Source organism: Scylla paramamosain, chromosome 1, assembly GCF_035594125.1.
Source record: "Scylla paramamosain isolate STU-SP2022 chromosome 1, ASM3559412v1, whole genome shotgun sequence".
Lineage (NCBI taxonomy): Eukaryota > Metazoa > Arthropoda > Malacostraca > Decapoda > Portunidae > Scylla > Scylla paramamosain.
This window is the reverse complement of record NC_087151.1, coordinates 4230246-4248574: the sequence shown is the minus strand read 5'-3', so window position 1 is coordinate 4248574 and position 18329 is coordinate 4230246. Positions and strand designations below refer to the sequence as shown.

General features: G+C 39.7%; 2 long non-coding RNA genes across 5 annotated transcripts; one reads left to right on the top strand and one right to left on the bottom strand.

Moving 5' to 3' along the window:
- Positions 1-1340: 1340 nt before the first annotated feature.
- LOC135091378 (uncharacterized) lies at positions 1341-7495 on the top strand. The gene is made up of 3 exons (XR_010262492.1): positions 1341-1481; positions 3720-3770; positions 7355-7495. It is a non-coding gene; the product is annotated as an uncharacterized LOC135091378 (long non-coding RNA).
- On the bottom strand, positions 2689-17733 carry LOC135091277 (uncharacterized). Of its 4 annotated transcripts, XR_010262467.1 has the most exons (5): positions 17564-17726; positions 14950-15141; positions 14261-14368; positions 12084-12788; positions 7260-8737 (listed from the first exon to the last, which is right to left on the bottom strand). It is a non-coding gene; the product is annotated as an uncharacterized LOC135091277 (long non-coding RNA). The 4 variants fall into 4 exon arrangements; XR_010262466.1 differs by having other exon boundaries at positions 2689-8737; positions 14261-15141; positions 17564-17733; XR_010262478.1 differs by lacking the exon at positions 17564-17726 and adding an exon at positions 17307-17556 and having other exon boundaries at positions 2689-8737; positions 14261-15141.
- Between the last annotated feature and the right edge of the window lie 596 nt (positions 17734-18329).

Sequence of the window (18329 nt, the reverse complement as noted above, 5' to 3'; positions counted from 1 at the left end):
CGTCCACCACCACCACCACCACCACCACCCATCCAGCCAAACCATCACATGCAGCTCAGTGGAGCGTGATACGAGGCGACCAGGCTGACTTGCCATGACCTGCGCCGCTCGCTTGCATGATGATCCTGTCAGACAGTTAGATGGTTCACGCGTGACTTCCGACTGTTACTGTATGCAGGGCCGTGATGAAGACTTGCGGGGAGTGGGAGGGACTGGCGGCCAGAAACGAGGACAAACTGTAGCTGTAGGCTGATCACTGGTCACTGGTCACTGTCCACCACTGTATCATTGTCCCATTGGCCCTGTTTTCTGCACCGTGTCATGTCTGTCAGTATTAAAGTTCTCTCTCTCTATTTTTTTTATTATTATTATTCATTTATTTTACCCTATCAACACTCAAACCTTTTAGCTCCACGTTCGTGTGGTATTCATGTAATGTCTTCGTATCTCCTCTCCTGCTTTTCTCGACTCAGTTCTACCCGTATTTATCTATTTGTCTTCTTTATTCATCACTGACATTTTTTTCGAATGTAAGAGATCGGCCAAGGGCACAAAAATGGAAGAAAAAATAATTTCATTTGCTGCTTAAAAATATGATAAATAAATAAATAAAAGCAAAACAAAAAAAATTTAAATGTTGATAACTTAACTTGATTTAATAATTTCTTGGGATGTAATGAGATCTCATGATATCAAAATGTTTATTGTCTGTGTGTTAAACTTTTTTTTTTTTTATTGTCGTGCATGAGTTTCTTCTTTTGCTTATTAAGTTATCGTGAAGCATATTGTTGTGTTCATCAAAGCACGATCGTGTTCCTCTGCATTACTTACATAAATTAACTTAGTAAACAACTGATACTTTAACTTTATGATTTTAGTATTATGACAATTTTGGCAAACCTGGTCCCGTCAAGACTCAAGCCGGAAGTCCATTTCCTGCAGTGGGATCAGGTATCTCGTTTGGCGACAGCGGAGATTTACTTTAAACTCAAAAGTAGCCACTCTTAAATACTACAAGTTCTCGTTGGTGTGGCCTGACGAATTAAATCGCTCTTGGAGTTTCTTTGGACAGAGCTCTCCTTGTTAAGTTTCGTGCCAACTTCTTAAAATGTTGGTTCGTGCATAAGTGCGTATTCTGAAACGTTTCGATACTTAATTTTGACAACTGCAGTAAAGTTTAAGCTGTTTTCAAAATTTTTTTTCTTGGTTTAAGAGATAGTTCAACAAGGATTCTGCATCATCAGTGGGAAAAAGACACATGAGAATCCGACTATTCAGCTCTGTGACCTTTGAAAATAATCTTAACGAAATCCCGAAGCGTTGAAGAGTACGAGATACAGTGAATCCGTGAATTAGTGGTTCCAACTTGAAGTCGAATCTGTCGAGATTGGCGGTCCACTGGACACCACTCCTTCAGTTTCATTGCTGCTGCTGGTGAATCAGGACGGGTGTATCAATGTGAATCGTTCAGGTCTCTTAGGGTAAGTATATTATTATTGTTGTTGTTGTGTTACTAATTCAAATCAATATGGCTGTGGCATCAACGTACGAGCACCGACGGCGGCGTGCAGACAAACATACCCAGTAAACAGGAAACTGTGTTGCGGCACCGTTGCGCCTTGAACAGCCATTGTACTGAGTTATAACATGGGACTGTATTTTTAAACGCTCAAGAGCTTTCGTAACGAATTTTTTCAAAGACCGTAAATTACTAATGTTCTCGCTGGTACTTATTCCTATGAATTATGCAGAATCACTTAGATTATCATCAGGTCCATGAAAATGCATTGTGCGCCCCAATAACGACCCTTACAGGCTATGGAGATGGTCGAGAAGAGATAAGTCCATGTCCGTGTACAGTGCATGCCCACCATATGCAAATTTTCAAAATAGGACCATCAATGTATTGATCTATTATTCACATGTGCATAATTAGTTGTTTCTTGTGGATCAGAAGTGGGAGTAAATTTGTATTTTCAAACAATACTCCCCCCTCGACCCCTGGACCTCCTCATAAGGAAAATTTATTGATTTCCGACAGGGTGAAATGGGGCTAGAAATGCTCCAGTGAGAGATAGACCCTGCGAAAGGCTATAGTTATGTACGGTATATTGGTTGAAACAGTAAGAAAACCAAAGTAGGGGATTAGGAACCAGGATTCCAGCTTAACTTATACTTATTCCTATCACATGCTAGAAGAGAAACTGCATCCCCTTCCCCTCTATAATCCTGTGGCATGACTGGTGAAATTTTAGGGAGCCTCTTCCCAGAGTAGAACAAAACGCAACAATGTATGCTTTCATTTGTTTATTAAGATGTCTGAAGCAGTGAAAGGAAGGTTGCAAGAAAAAAGATAGGGATAACATTTTTTTTACGTGAAGCGTATCGAAGCCAGAAATTTTACCATGTCTTGTAAAAAAAATTATAAATAAATAAATAAATAAATAAATAAAAAATCACATGACAAATTATATCAACTGATTCAACTGATCTTAAAGGTTTGATTTTGTTTAAAATCATAAAATACGATAAGATTGCTACTGAACTAAGGTGTCACATCATTCACAAAAAACGCAGAAATATGAGTTGAAGATTACTTCCATCTCCGAAATTTTTCATTGGATCATATCACTCAAAATTCTTTGGAAAATTTTGACCTACCACTGGTTTTGAATTTTGATTGGTAAAAAAAAAAAAAAAAAGCAATTGCTATCAGTCTATGTGGCCGTAATAAGTGTTTCCGGTTTGTTGTCACAATTGACAATCAGACACATACGTAAGTCCGTGCATGACATTCCTAAAGCCAAATAGTGACACTTGGGAAGTTTTCCAGCCTGCATCCATGCAGCACATGTGGGCAAAGTCTCGGAGTTCGATGGGTGCTGCCTCTGGCGCTGGTCAGACCTCATCTAGACTACGCTGTGCAGTTCTGGTCCCCACATTACAGGAAAGATATAAGTCTATCAGAATCAGTACAAAAGAGAATGACTAAAAGGATACAGGGGATGAGGAGTATTCCTTAAGAGAATGAAGCTGTTAAATTTACATTTTTTAGAGAGACGTAGGTTTAAGTGAAATAAGGGTTATAACAAGGGGGACGTAAGCAAAATTCTTAGGATCAGCAACTAGGACAGAACAAGAAATAACGGGTTCAAGCTTGAAAAATTTAGATTTAAGAAAGAGAGGAAGAAATTGGCTCTCAAATAGTGATAGATGAATGGAACGGACTCGGTAATCAAGTTGTTAGGGAGCTTTAATAGAAGATTAGACAGATTTATGGATGGGGATGATAGGCGGAAATAGGTAGGTATATTTCATACAGGGACTGCCACGTGTAAGCCTGATGGCTTCTTACAGCTTCCCTTATTTCTTATGCATGTTATGTTCTTCAGACAGTACACGGATTGCAGATTTATCTTCATTTCATCTACACTCACTGCCAATCGGAGTCGAGGGCTGTGGCTTGGGAACCTGCTGACACTGCATCCAAATAGATAGCTGATGCTTGGCACGCAGCTTTTGTTGAAGGAAAGCATCTTCAGTTGGCGGGAGTGCTGATGCAGGCTTATCACGTTTAGGGACAAACTCGGATCTCTTCTAATGTACACAATTTTCCTTTTTTTTTTTTTTTTCTCTCTCTAATTTCCATGCAAGGCCAACAAGTGCTGACGAACATCGACCAGGATCTCAGTCACGACAAAATTATTGACTTTTTCCAGGGTCAAGGACGTGTTTAAGAGGACACACGGGGCACGGTACAGGGAGGCTTGGTATGTAAAACGTAAATATTAAATAGATGCATATTATTCATCTTCAGTTTGTAGAAATGCTTATGCAGGTCCTGTTTACTTCAGGAAATAAACAGTTCACACAGGGAAGCCACAAAACACATGACTTCTGATCTCTCTAAAATTTCTGATTGCGACAGAGCAAACTTAGTATTGTTCAATGCCTCAAAAACCCAATTCCTCCATCTATCAACTAGACACAATCTTCCATACAACTGCCCTCCTCTTCTACACTGAACATCCTCGGTCTGTCCTTTACTTATAATCTAAACTGGAAAACGTCACCGCTCCTCTCTAGCTAAAACAGTTTCTATGAAGTTCGGCGTTCTGAGTCGTCTCCGCCAGTTTTTCTCACTCCTCCAGCTGCTAACTCTGTACAGTGGCCTAATTCGCCCATGTATGGAGTATGCTTCACATGTATGGGAGAGGGGAGGAGGTCCACTCAATACCGCTCTTTTAGACTGGGTGGAATGGGGGGGGGAAAGGTGTCCACTCAATACCGCTCTTTTAGACTAGGTGGAATGGGGTGGGGGGAAGGTGTCCACTCAATACCGCTCTTTTAGACAGGGTGGAAACAAAAGTTTTTCGTCTTAACTCTTCTCCTCTGACTGTCTTCAGCCTCTTTCTCATCGCAGCATTGTTGTATCTCTTGCTGTCTTCTAACGCTATTGTCATGGCAACTGCTTCTGATCCTGCTAACTGCATGACCCCCCCCCCCCACCCTTCTCCTGCGATTCGCTGCACAAGACTTTCTTCTTTCAAGCCTATTCTGTCCACCTCTAATGCAAAAGTTAACTAGTATTGTCATTCATCCCTTTCTCAGGTAAACTCTTGAACTCCCTGCCTGTTTCTGTATTTTCACCTTCCTATGACTTGAACTCTTCCAAGAGGGAAGTTTCAAGACACTTATCCTGTTCGGGGAGCGTCACCTCAGTTTTTTTTTTTTTTTTTTTTTTTTTAGTTCTGTTGCCCTTAGCCGGTGCCCTTACTGCATAAAAAAAGTGCTTCGTCTAATGTACACAAGAAATAACGGGTTCAAACTTGAAAAATTCAGGTTTAAGAAAGAGAGGAAGAAATTGGTTCTCAAATAGTGGTAGATGAGTGGAACGGACTCAGTAATCATGTTGTTAGTGTTAAGACATTAGGGAGCTTTAAGAGAAGATTAGATGGGATTATGGATGTGGATGATAGGTGGAAGTAGGTAGGTATATTTCATACAGGAACTGCCACGTGTAAGCCTGGTCGCTTCTTGCAGCTTCCCTTATTTTTATGTTCTTATGTTCAATGCTCCTTTTGGTTTCTTTTTTATTTCAACGTAAGGCCAACAGGTACTGACGAACATCAGGCAGGTTCTCAGTCACGACAAAATTCTTTACTATTTTCAGAGGGGGCACCGGGCACGTGCCCCTGCCCCCGCGGTACAGGAAGCCCTCGTACGTAAAAAAATAAATAGTAAATAAAAATGCATTATGCTGTCTCATATATAGTGCTCGCTAAAAGTTTTTTCCAGGTGACTGACACGCCTCTGCAAAGCAAGGTTTTGTAGACTTTCAGGCAATAATTTTGCTCACGACATTTATCATCCTCTGTATGGGAGGGGTCATAGAGGGTGGCAGGGTGTCGCCACTCCCCTGGTCGGCACAGGGTCACGGTGTCCGCTCTGTGATAAGCGCTTGTGTTGACTGTGTCGGGATTCCATAACATGCCTAGTAAATAATTAACCAAGGATACAATCTCGAGCATCGTTGCATTGAAGGATGCAGGACACCAGACAAACGGCGCTGTACAACGTCAATCACATATCTTGCTCTGGGAGACAAAAAAAACGTTTTTATTTGGAAAATATGTGAAAAGGATGTTCAAAACAAACCCTCATCTCACACCCCGTCTTTTAAAAAAGAACAACAATGTGTTGTTTCAGGATGTCGATAAAAACGGTTAGCTGGTGTGTTCAGATACTTGAGTTACAATGGTCATCGGCACGATGACCACTGTAAGGAAACCGTTTCTCACCCCTCTATAGAGGCGGTGCAGGTTCCAGACTGCTGTGAAATACTTGGCCGAGAGAGGTGATGACTGACTTGCCTGTGGAAGAATAAAACAACGTTTACGGTGACGTGTATAATAGAGGTGCAAGTGTGTATCGCTGTAAGGGTAGCGATCCCCTCGACTCTCGTTACCCCTTAAAAAAAATAAATAAATAAATAAATAAAATAAAAAAATAAATTAATAATAATAATAATAATAATAATTAATAATAATAATAATAATAGTAATAATAATAATAATAATAATAATAATAATAATAATAATAATAATAATAATAAATCTATGTTGGTGTGGGGTTCTTTCTCTAAGATGATTAGGCACGTTAATAGTACTGGCAACAAATTTCACTCTATATGTGTATTATGAACTGCTGAATGACCATTTGTGTGATGCGTTCGAGACAATGCAAAATTTGTTAAGCAGCGGCTTCGTGATTGAAGTGTCATATGTACTGATGATTAGCCAGCAAACAGCCCAATAGAAAATATTTGGCATGAATGTGGCATGTTTTGGAGGCGGCAATTACAAATACCGCCTGAAACGCTACAAAACTCTGCCCTGCCACTGCCAGCACGGCTGCGAAAAGTGAAGAGACGCCGTGGGTGGTATACGATGTAGGTACTGAAGATAAAGAAATTGCATTATGATTGTTTTTAGTTGATGAATGTAGCAGCGTAAGTGAAAATGTCACCCGGAAAAGACATCAGGCGAACACTGCTGTACATAGTGGGTGTGTGTGAAGGGACCCCCATAGCTAGCCAGCCATGTGCCATGGCTATCCGAATCCTCAGGCTAAATACTCGTATGTCCTTGCCCAGGGTAAAATTTCCAGTTTAGGTTGTTAGTAAAGGACAGACCAAGGTTGATCAATGTAGGAGGGAACAGTTGAATGTCACTGAAGAAGAGGTGATAGTTTTATATGTAAGGTTGTGTTGAATTGATAGATGGTGGAGTGAGTTTTTGAGGTATTGAACAATACTAAGTTTGTTCTGCCACTATCAAAAATCTTGGATATCTCAAGTCAGCTGTTCTTTGACTTCTCTGTGTGAGCTGTATAATTCCTATAGGGTTGGACATCTATGAATAAAAACATGGAAAAATGCAGGGTGGTATCAGCAGCATAGATCATTGATGAATAGGAAGAAAGTGGGTGACAGGATAGAACGTCAAAGAACACCACTGTCAATAGACTTAGAAGTGACCATCTACCACAGCAACAGTCAGAAACGATCTCAAGTGACAGGAAAGGATAGAAGCTGTAGGAGGGTAGTTTGCTAATTCAGGCAAAAAAGTAAGTGTAAATTCTAAAATGAGGTTAAACAAAGCCAGTGACAGGGAAGGATATATGTATGCTGCAGGAGTGTAGTTTGCTAATCAAGGTAAAAAAGTGTAAATTCTAAAATGAGGTAAACAAAACCATAATATAATCATGAATATTTATTAGCTTTGAATTAATAAATAAATCTACATTAAGAACATAACTTGTAACAACTGAAGTAATTTTACAATCCTCTTAGTTGCAGATACTAACAAGGAAATTAGACTCTCAGAAGTTTAAATCCTCATCCACCACCAAGCCTTCAGACAACCTGTGCAGGTTACACTGATGGCTGACAAATGCCATGACCTACACTGCTAGCCTGTATTCACAAACACCCTGCTCTCACCACAACTATTCTCAGAGGCCACAGAGATAATTAGTAGTCAGCTTCTCATGCTTGTTGATTTAGAAATTTTGCTGATCTGTCACTACAGCAATAAAAAATAACCTGTGTAACATCAACTAGAGTCTTTTGAAAACAATCAAGGTACAGCCAGAAATGTTTCAGAATGTGGTCCATAATCTTAAAAGAAAATCAAATGCTTCGCATGTCATAGCCAGTGTTTTCTTTGCAGTGTCATGCAGTGAAGACCTGGAGGGGCAGGATGCACAGCCAAGTGGATTGGCCAAAGTTGGAGGATGAGTGTTTTGAAAGAATTCAAGTCATAGGAAGGGAGAATATGGAAGCAGGCAGGGAGTTCCTGAGATTACTGGTAAAAAAGATGAAAGTATGAGAAATAATGATTGAATTCAAGTCATAGGAAGGGGGAATACATAAGCAGGCAGGGAGTTCCTGAGATTACTGGTAAAAGGGATGAAAGTTTGAGAAATAATGGTTAATTCTTGAATTATAGAGGTAGACAACAGGGATGAGAGAAGATAGTCTTGTGCAGCAAGGCCACAGGAAGAGGGTTGGCATGCAGTTAGCAAGATCAGAGGAACAATTAGCATTAAAACAGGGGTAGAAAATACCCATGGGAAGAGGGAAAGCATACAGTTAGTAAGATCAGAGGAGCAGTTAGCATTAAAATAGGGGCAGAAGATAATAAGAGATGCAACTGTGATGGAGAGGCACTGAAATGCAGCTGTGATGTGGAGAGTGGCTGAGGACAGTCAGTCTAAGAAGAGTTGGTAAGACTATAGCTATCAATTTTTTTGGGGGGCCACTAAGGTGGGATTTAGCCAGCCACAGGAAATTTTCTCTCCACCACCACAATGACAACAAAATGTTTCCCATATTGCTAAGTTTATTTTTTGAGGGAAATGCAGAATGTGACCTTCACTAGAATATGCTTTGAATGTGTAATTTCTATGATGAACACGATCTGTGAATACTAAAATAATTTAAACCTTTCTTCCACAGAATTCTCCTCTCCCCCTACTGCTGGAACTTTTCTGTTAACAACTGCTGCAAGAATGTTTGCAAACTCCAAAGGAAGGTCTAACCAGGCCAGGACACTCTTGCTTCCATGCTGCTACTTGCATGCTCAGTTCCTTCCTTTATTCACTATATACCTTGATCTTGATGCTACAGGTGGCTCAGGATTACTCCTGAGCCAGGCCTTTTTATCAGCAACTCCTAGAGGGAAAAAAACAAAAATGGCACATAGAAAACAGACATCATATTTTACACCACTAACTTCAACATCTAGCACACCACATTTTCTCCAGGAACTACTTCACAACCTCAATCATCCTTTCATTCATCTCCCCAAACAGTTCCAGCACCAATATCATCCATTCCCTTCCTGTCTTCTTCACTCTTAACATTCCCCATTTCCCTCAGCACCAATTGCATCATCTCATTCCTGTTTCTGGCATACTTCACACACTCCAGTACCACATGCTCCACTATCTTATCTTCTCTTATGTCACACATCTGGCACACTTTGCTGTGTGACTCAGATCATCTGTAACTCCCAGCATTCACATCAATACGCTGTGCCCTCGCTGGAAAGAGATCACCAGCCAGACTTCCCTCATACCACTTTTCATACACTGGGGCCTCTTTTTCTCTATACCACTCCAAAGTACTCTTGTTCCATCTTATTCTTCCATTCACTGTTCCAAACATTTTCCTACTCTATCTCACACTTCCATTCACTGTTCCACACATTTCCCTACTCTATCTCACACTTCCACTTTCTTACATCCCACTCTAAAAACCTCTCCATTTCTAGCAATTACACTCCAGTCACTCTCAACTTGACTCTCCTCAAACCTCTGAAAACCCCAACTATTTTTTAAGCCATTCTTTACTACCATCCTAACACACTTCTTTCCCCACCTGCTACTCCTAACATTCCATATAAACACTTTTCCCACTAGGCTTGCATCATCCATTCACACTAATCTAGCCTTGAATCTCAGGGTTGCCTTTACCTGTCTCTCTAAAAGTACTCCATCCCATGTCTCCCCTTAAAGACTCTATTGCTGCATACCTTGGTGCATTCAGTGCCATTCTTGCTAATCTAGTTCATTCTCATTCCATGCAATCACATCCATACCATACATAATGCTAAGAACAGCCAAACTTCTCACAGCACATCATACTTACTCACTCTCATCCTTGCTGCACTTCATAGTCAACCAACCACTGGTTCACCATGCGTATTATTTCATTCTTCTTCATGCAGCCATTTGGACTCCTCCACATCCCCAGGTATTCATCAGTATGTTACAACTCATTCTCTCCCAGTCTCCACACTGAATTTCTCTAATCCTCTGGTATTCATCAGTCTTAACTGTTACAACTCATTCTCTCCCAGTCTCCACACTGAATTTCTCTAATCCTCTGACATTCACAATCATTACCTTGCTTTTTTCCTGCTGAATTTCACTCCAAAGTCTCTTCCATACCCATCTACAACATCCTACAAACTTGTTGTTTCACTCATAACTACATCTGCATAAAAGAGCACACACACATCTTATCACTCCTCACTTATTCCTGCATTCATTATCATCATTCTGGCAGCCAATTCCTCTGTATACAAGCTAAAAAGGGTTGATGGAAATGTACAACCTCTCACTCTTCACCCAGTTTGTTATCTTCTACTCTCCTGTCCACACAAAACCCATTCTGTTCCTCACCTAACACTCCAGTGCTCTCAATCCATTGACACATCTCTCATTCAACACTACATGGAACACTTTACCTACTGTATTCACTAATGCAATCAGCCTATAATTTTTCAACCCATTCTCACTCTTGTATCCTCCATTATGCAGCAGTCACCCTGCATTCATTCCACATTCTCCTCATTCTCTCCTCCTCCCACACCTGGTTAAATAGCTCAGTTATTCTATCAATCACAACTTCCCCTCCATTTTTATACATCTCATAAGGTATCTCATCTGGCCTTGCTGCCTTCCCATTCTTTTGCCTTTTCACACATTTCTCTAGCTCTTCCTTGTTGATTCTTTCATTCAACTCATTTGTATCCTCCCTCTTCAGTGTCACACATCCTTCTCTCACATCATCTCGCCTACACCACCAATCTCTTCCCAAAACTCTTTTATCACCCTTCTCATTTTTTCCTTATCTCTCACTACTGCCCCATTCACCTTCAGGCTTTCCTCATTCTCACTGTCAGACATCTCCTCTCCCCTCAAGAATTTGTACCACTCTCAGCCACCTTCAACACCTTTCTCTCTTAAGGACTGAATCGCACTTCTCACACCTACCTCAGCATTCATTATATTTCACTTTATCATCACTGCTGACTCACATACACTGTCTCTCAGCCACCTTCAACACCTTTCTCTCTTAAGGACTGAATCGCACTTCTCACACCTACCTCAGCATTCATTATCTTTCACTTCATCATCACTGCTGACTCACATACACTGTTCATGCATTTTGATAATCACTTTCAGCCTCCTCATCCTCATGCTTCCTTTTTCTCAACTGCCTGCACACCCATTTAACCTCTTTCTTTCCTTCCTAGCATCCCTAATCTCAGTCACTCCACCAAGGCTTTACATCTACATTTCCTAGCATTCACTCTTACATACCCTATCTGGCTAGCTGCTGCATTTCTCACATTCTGTATAAATCTCTCATTCATTTCATCCATACCATTCAAACTTTCATCCTCCTGGTTTCTCTCAAGTCTCCCTGAAAATTCTCCATCCTGCATCCATCAGTCTCCACTTTCTCCTCTTAGCCTTGGCATTCATTCCATCTCTTCCATTCAACTTACATTCTAGCAACAGCATGTTATGGTCTGAGACATCAATCATTCCATCCTCATCTATCCACATGTGGTCCACAATCTTGCGTATTCTCCCATTCACTAGCATGTAGTCAATCACAGACTCCTGGTTCCTACCACACCAAAGCACACATCCCTCTGCCAGGGTCTCATTCTGGTTTTCTTGGTCCATCTCATTCACAAACTCATCAAGCATCTCACCATTTCTATTTATTACCTTGTTCACCTAAAATACCTACATGTGTATTCATGTCTCCCGTAACAATCTCTCACATTCTCACTCTCTAGCATAATCTCTTACAATAATCTTCAATATACTGCACTTTCTGCTGTCCTCCCTTACTGCGCTCTCATCTTCACTGTCATGTACACTACAACTACCCTCTCAGGTCTACCACACTCATTCCTACACTTGGGCAGCTAACATGTCCTCACTCTGCACTGTCTCCCACATCAAGCTCTTCCACTTTCAGGTTCCTCATCTTTCTTTGGAGTAAGGCTACGTCGCCTCCTAACTTAACCTGTTTTGTGTGTTCCTTTCCTACCATCACATACTCATTCCCTTCCATTTACATAACATCCCTCAGGTGTGTCTGTTATTCCTACCAAGTCCAGACTCCACTCATTCAACTCCTTACATACATCTTCAAATTTACCAATGCCCCATACTCTGAGATTCATACAACCAAATTTCATAAATGACCTTACCTGTCTGGTGTTTTCTCTTCCTTGCTTTGGTGCACTCCTATTCCTCATTCGGGCAGAGTCCACGCACACAATGGACTTTGCACACATCCACTCTCACAGCTGCCTACATGTCCTCTCATTGCCATCTTCATTTAGGTGCACCTCATCCCTCATCCAGCAGGAAGTCCATGCCCTCCCTCAGAGTAGCATCCAGGTCAAAGCAGCTGACATTGTCCTTCTTGTCTTCAGCCAGTCCAGCTTCATCCTTGGCACCTCCTCCAGGATACCCACTTGTCATTCGTCTGTCTTCTCAGTCTCTGATAAAGGTCTCCTTCTCTTGGTCATCTGATCACTCCCATAAAGTTTAATGTCCAAAGAAATGTATGATTAGGGTGAATGAAGGAGATAAATATTTATTTATATTTAAGTGTCAAGGTTGTCATATGAAAGCATGAAAGGCGATATGAGACGGAGACCAAACTGTGTAAGATAAGACTACAAGTGTGTATACAAAGGTAGTAGATGCATTAGGTGCAAGAAGGCCATCTCCAGTCAAAAGGAAGGATAAACTGCTGGAGCAAGAGAGAATGAGCATGCACATACATATGTGCTTGTCTACATGTTGAAATAAGAGTTTAGACAATCCAAGTTCTGCTGAATTATTCAGGCTTGAAGGGAAGCAGTGATGGTGCTGATCAAGTCAGCACAGCAGTGAAGGCTTCACATCTGCAAGAATACAGAGCAGTCAGTTCTCAGCACAGAAAACCAAAACAAGTGTCAAATGTTTATTTTTAAAACTTAATAAAAATCTGGCAAGCAGCTCAAAAATAAATTTTTAAAAAATGTATAATCAAAATTTTTTAATAATGTAGCAAAACTTTTGATGAATTATAGAATACTTAATTCTGAAACCATAATTATAAGTTTTTTTCATATAGCTGAAATGAAATTTTGAAATGCTTTAGATTTTGTTGTCTGACTGGATATAATAAAAAGAGAAATTAAATCTTTTAGGACTACTAAAAAATGGTCCTACACAAACGGTTGACAAATCTCCAAATCTCAAGAGTTCACTCTAGCTTTCATCCTTTTCCCTTTCCAATTCATGTCTCCAGTCAGCACATTACTCCCTCTCCCACTGTCCACACACACACCTCATTCTAAAACTCAAAACTCTCCCCTTTCTGTAGCCAGCAAGACATACAGGGTGCACTTCTATCCTTTCTTCTTCCTATGCTTTTCTCTTATATACAACCCTATCATTCATGCTGTTCCCTCTAACACTCCTTCTCCTTAATACATTTACCATTCAACAACCTTTGTGTGTATCATGTACCACCAAAAGATGGATAGTCTTTAATATCTATATTAGAGCCCTCCACTATTTACCTTCCTTTTCCATCAAGTTATATAATTTACTTAAATAGACCCCACTGTCATGCCAAACCCCATCTGTGGCCAAACAGGAGCTTCTCTCTCCTCTACCAGTAAATAACTCAGTGCCAAGGTACTGCAGACAAGGCTGATGCAACACTCTTCCAGAGGACACTAGCCATTACATTGTCACTTAACCTATGTTCATAATATAACAAAATCAAAATTATATGAAATTTAGTATATAAATTATTAAAGGTAATAATAACTTAGCTAAGGCCTTTAATTTTATACCCTAACCCAACTATTAATGCAACAAAAACATAAGACACTAATATGATGATGCAAACACTAAATCTTAAGTTCATCTGGCAGTGACATTAAATAGGTGGTCCACATGAGGCTTAATCTATTAAGTCAGGGGATTTTATCATAAATCATTCTACATGGTAAATATTTTGCTGCCTGTAAATTTTTTCCTTTAATACAGATGGCAACTATAATGGGACAATGAAGTATACACATGATTAAAAGGTTTCTAAATGAAGAAATCCTTACAGAATGGTGGAGATTTCCCAGAAATTATATCAGGGCAAAGAAATTAAAACATAAAAGCTTGGGATAACTCATCTTTACTTTAAAACAGGCAATGCTGTCAAAATTTTGAAGAATCACAAGGGAAGACTAAACAGATACTGGAAACTTATTCATGTCATCAACTTGAAACACCAGAATCTGACCAAAAGATATAAAAGAAAGCCAAGAAGTGACACTGTTGACTGTGAACCTGACAAAACACCTGCCTGGAGTAGTAACATGCTCACCTGTGTGTGTGTGTGTGTGCTGAGTCTGGAGATTAATTTCCAGTCACTCCTTGTAATGTGGTTCCTTATGGCAGCCTTGTCAGATAAATTTTTTACACTTCATAACTTCTGCCAATAAATAATTGCAACAAATTAATGGTGGACAAGTACAGTCTAGAAGTTATAGAGAGGGAATGGCAGTGACAGGGTCCTACATGGCAATGCCTGACCACCTATTGAAAGGACAGCTGGGAAAATTTTGCAGGCTTTATCTTACCTCCTTCACACACACAAAAAAAAAAAATAAATAAATAAATAAATAAAATAAATAAATAAATTAATTAATTAATTAATTAATTTAATTAAATAAAAAATAAATAAATAAAATAAAATAAAATAAATAAATAAATAAATAAACAAATAAATAAATATGACATAAAATAATTTAGTCTTGTTGCAGCATAATGTGGCTTACTTTTAGCACAATGTGATGCAAAGAGCAAAGCAAAATCTAGGAAATCAAACCTAAAACAGACCTTGCTGGATAACATATCATTACCCCCTATGTAGACCCCCTCCAGTGTCCATGATAGCAGTATGTACCGGTGATAAAACAACAACAACAACAACAACAACAACAACAACAACAATAATAGCTGCTTTAAAAATCTGTCAAAATAAGATAGTTATTTGAGAACTTCAAGCCTTACCCTATGTTGGAGACTTGAGGTAATACCTTGACTTAAGCTCATTCATAGCAGAATCATTTGCTTTGATAAGCTTCTCTTGATGATTGGAAATCTTCATGATTTTCTCCAAAATAAAAATAAACAACTGCCACCAGCTGGCTATGTGTATAAGGTCATCTTGCAAGAGTGAACTGCCATTCTTTTCTTGATTGCCTGAGAAGATTTAGATGTTACAAGTTAAAAATACTCCATACACATATGCTGTGTCTCCTAATTTTGTGACAAATTACTGTGTAAGTTGTGTGTTGTGGGAGCCACTCACCTCCCTCTCTCCCTCCTCAACTCTCTACTCAAATGGTGCTGCACAGCATGGTGATAATTTTTTGTGCACGATCCATGCAGTTAAATTATTACAGGAAACAGTTAGCAAGCGACATTAAATTTTTGTATAAGTCAGTGAAGAAAATGTACAGGTAACACAACACAATGGTAGTTACGTGCTACTTTTAAACATTTCAATCTGCCATCTATTAAATAGTAAAATGATATGCACTTGTCACAATTGGATGAAAGATTTTTTAGTTTTAATCAGTTGGGCTTAACTCAGTTGACTGTTGAGCCAACCTATTGCCCATCTGGAAATGTACAGGACCCGATTTTGATAAGTGATGCAAAGAGAGTGGGAGAGGTGAAGGTTGTCACTCTGTTTCTTCACCGTGCTCACAGCACCATTTACTGCACTTTAATTTTCCGAGGCTCTTTAGCAGCCGCTAATAAGAATTGCAGATTAGGACACAGGAGAAAGTATTCAATGATTAGGTCCAGCCTAGCTTCTATCAATTGCAATTCCAAGTTTGCTTATTTGGGTGCTGAACAAATGTATTCCAAACTGTTATCTGTATGGTAGCCCATTGATTGAGCTATATGTTCCTCAGGCAAAATTTCATGTACATGTAACATCAGATACACACAGACCACCATGCCAACTTAAACTTATGCGATCTCACTTGTGAAACTCTAGCATATAAGGTCTTTGCATGGGAGGAATTCTGATGCTGCCTTGGAGGCACTTTTAAGAATTTCTGGGAGTCAAATATCAATACATACATTACATTATTACCATGCAGTCAGATCATGAAGTTTACTAAATTGCTAATCTTAATCCTCTGACTACCACTTGGTACACTTTTCCCTAATTACCAATCAGTCTGAGACAATTTGTTCTACAGCCACATCCAATGTTTGAACTGGGAAGAAATTCTAAAATGCATTCTTTTTCATAGCTAACTTTCTTGTAGATGCTTATAAAGACTTCACTTCTGGTGGAAATTTTGTTTCAGTGAAAGGGTCAAACATGATCTTAAATGGTTTTATTCATACATAAGATATGATAAGAGATAAGAAAGTGGGCAGACTCAGTATTGGTCCACTAAAGGTTTTGGCTGATCAGATAATTATTAATGCTCAATCTATGGCTGACATCTTTTGCTGACAAATTTTCATCAATCTATGCTGCTGTTGATTCTCCTGTTTTCAAGAATGTAAGCCATATCAGATTTAGTAATATCTCAAGATAATGTTAAAAACACACAGGATAAGTTGAAACTCAAGTTCCTCAGTGGTCCCAGATGAGTTGCATCCTTGCTTGTTGAACTCATGCCCAAATAATTCGTCCTACTTGGCAGATTTTTAATAAATCATTGGACACTCCTGTGTTACCACTTGCCTGGAAACCCTCATTAGTGGTACCTATTTACAAAATAGGGTTCCCAATATATTTCATTGAATTACAGACCAGTGTCTTTAACTTGTATACTTGCTAAATGTATGGAATGTGTATTAGTTGATTTTATATTTTCTAATGTTAATGTAAATAATCATTTGGATGTTAATCAGTATGGTTTCAGAGCTGGGAGGTCAACAGAAGACCAGCTGCTATTTGTGAATAATGATGTTACTAAATGGGTTGAAAAAGGGCACAAAGTGGATTTAATCTTATTACATTTTTGTAAAGCATTAGATGTGGTTGTAGATTATTTTTTCAATAAATTATTCAAGTTAGGAATAAAAGGTTGGATATGAGAGTTTTTAACAGAGATGAGGGTTCATTCATCTCAATCAGTTGGCATTCCCAAAGGATCTGTTCTTGGTCCTCTCTCATTATTGCTGTTATTATCAGAGAGAGAGAGAGAGAGAGAGAGAGAGAGAGAGAGAGAGAGAGAGAGAGAGAGAGAGAGAGAGAGAGAGAGAGAGAGAGAGAGAGAGAGAGAGAGAGAGAGAGAGAGAGAGAGAGAGAGAGAGAGAGAGAGAGAGAGAGGTGCCAGCAAATATTCTGGGTCAACAATATCGTGTAAGGGCTGTTGGCTGGCAAATCTTACTTAAATTCGCTGATAACAGACACAATGACAGCGGGTAAAAACAGCAGGCAACAGTGAAGAGCATGGACACGTGACGAGGCAGCCTTGGCACAGAGTTGCCTGACGGCGTAGGAAGTTTGCAAGGGGAGCTTGTCGTGGCCACAACAGGAGACCAGCCAGCTAGCCCACCTGTGTCCCTTGCCTCGGCAACCGGCTGTTTTTAGACGCAATGTTCTCTTTTGCTGACGAAAATATCTTTACAAAATATACGTACATACCTTCCAGCATGATTGGGGAATAAACGCCGCCTCACTTCAGGATATGTCAAGCTTTCCTTGCTGCACACAGGGTTACAGTATTAGGAAGCAACAGCTGACATAGCGTTGGACGGCTGTCACCTGTGCGTTGTGTGCATTGCGCGGCGGCCGCGACGGTGCTGCCACCGCTACTGTGCCGTGTCTGGCGCCTCTTTCAAACATAATAACATCAGAAAATAAGGGAAGCTGCAAGAAACTATCAGGCTTACACGTGACAGTCGCGGTATTAAACATATCTACCTATTTCCACCTATCACCTCCATCCCTAAATTTGCCAATCTTATTTTAAAGCTTCCTAATGACTCAGCACTAACAATCATGCTTACTGAGTCCATTTAATTTATCTACACTCTATCTGAGAACCAATTGCTTCCTATCTCATTTCCTTAATTGAACTTTTTTCAAGCTTTAACCCACTATTTCTTGTTCTGTCCTCATTACTGATCCTGAGAATTTTCCTTGCGCCACCCCTGGCTTATATCCTCTATAACATTTTAAGACTTCTATTAGGTCCCCTCTCAACCTATGCCTCTCTAAGGAACGTACATTCAGTCTCCTTTTGTAAGGGATACCCCCTCATCCATGTATACTTTTAGTAATTAAACATCCAAGGAATGTGTTGTTAGTGGCCAACTCATTGCATAAAAATCAAGATGAATACACCAACCATTGTTCTTTCAGTTTCACTAGTATATAATGAATGTACCATTGCAACATGCCCTCGGAC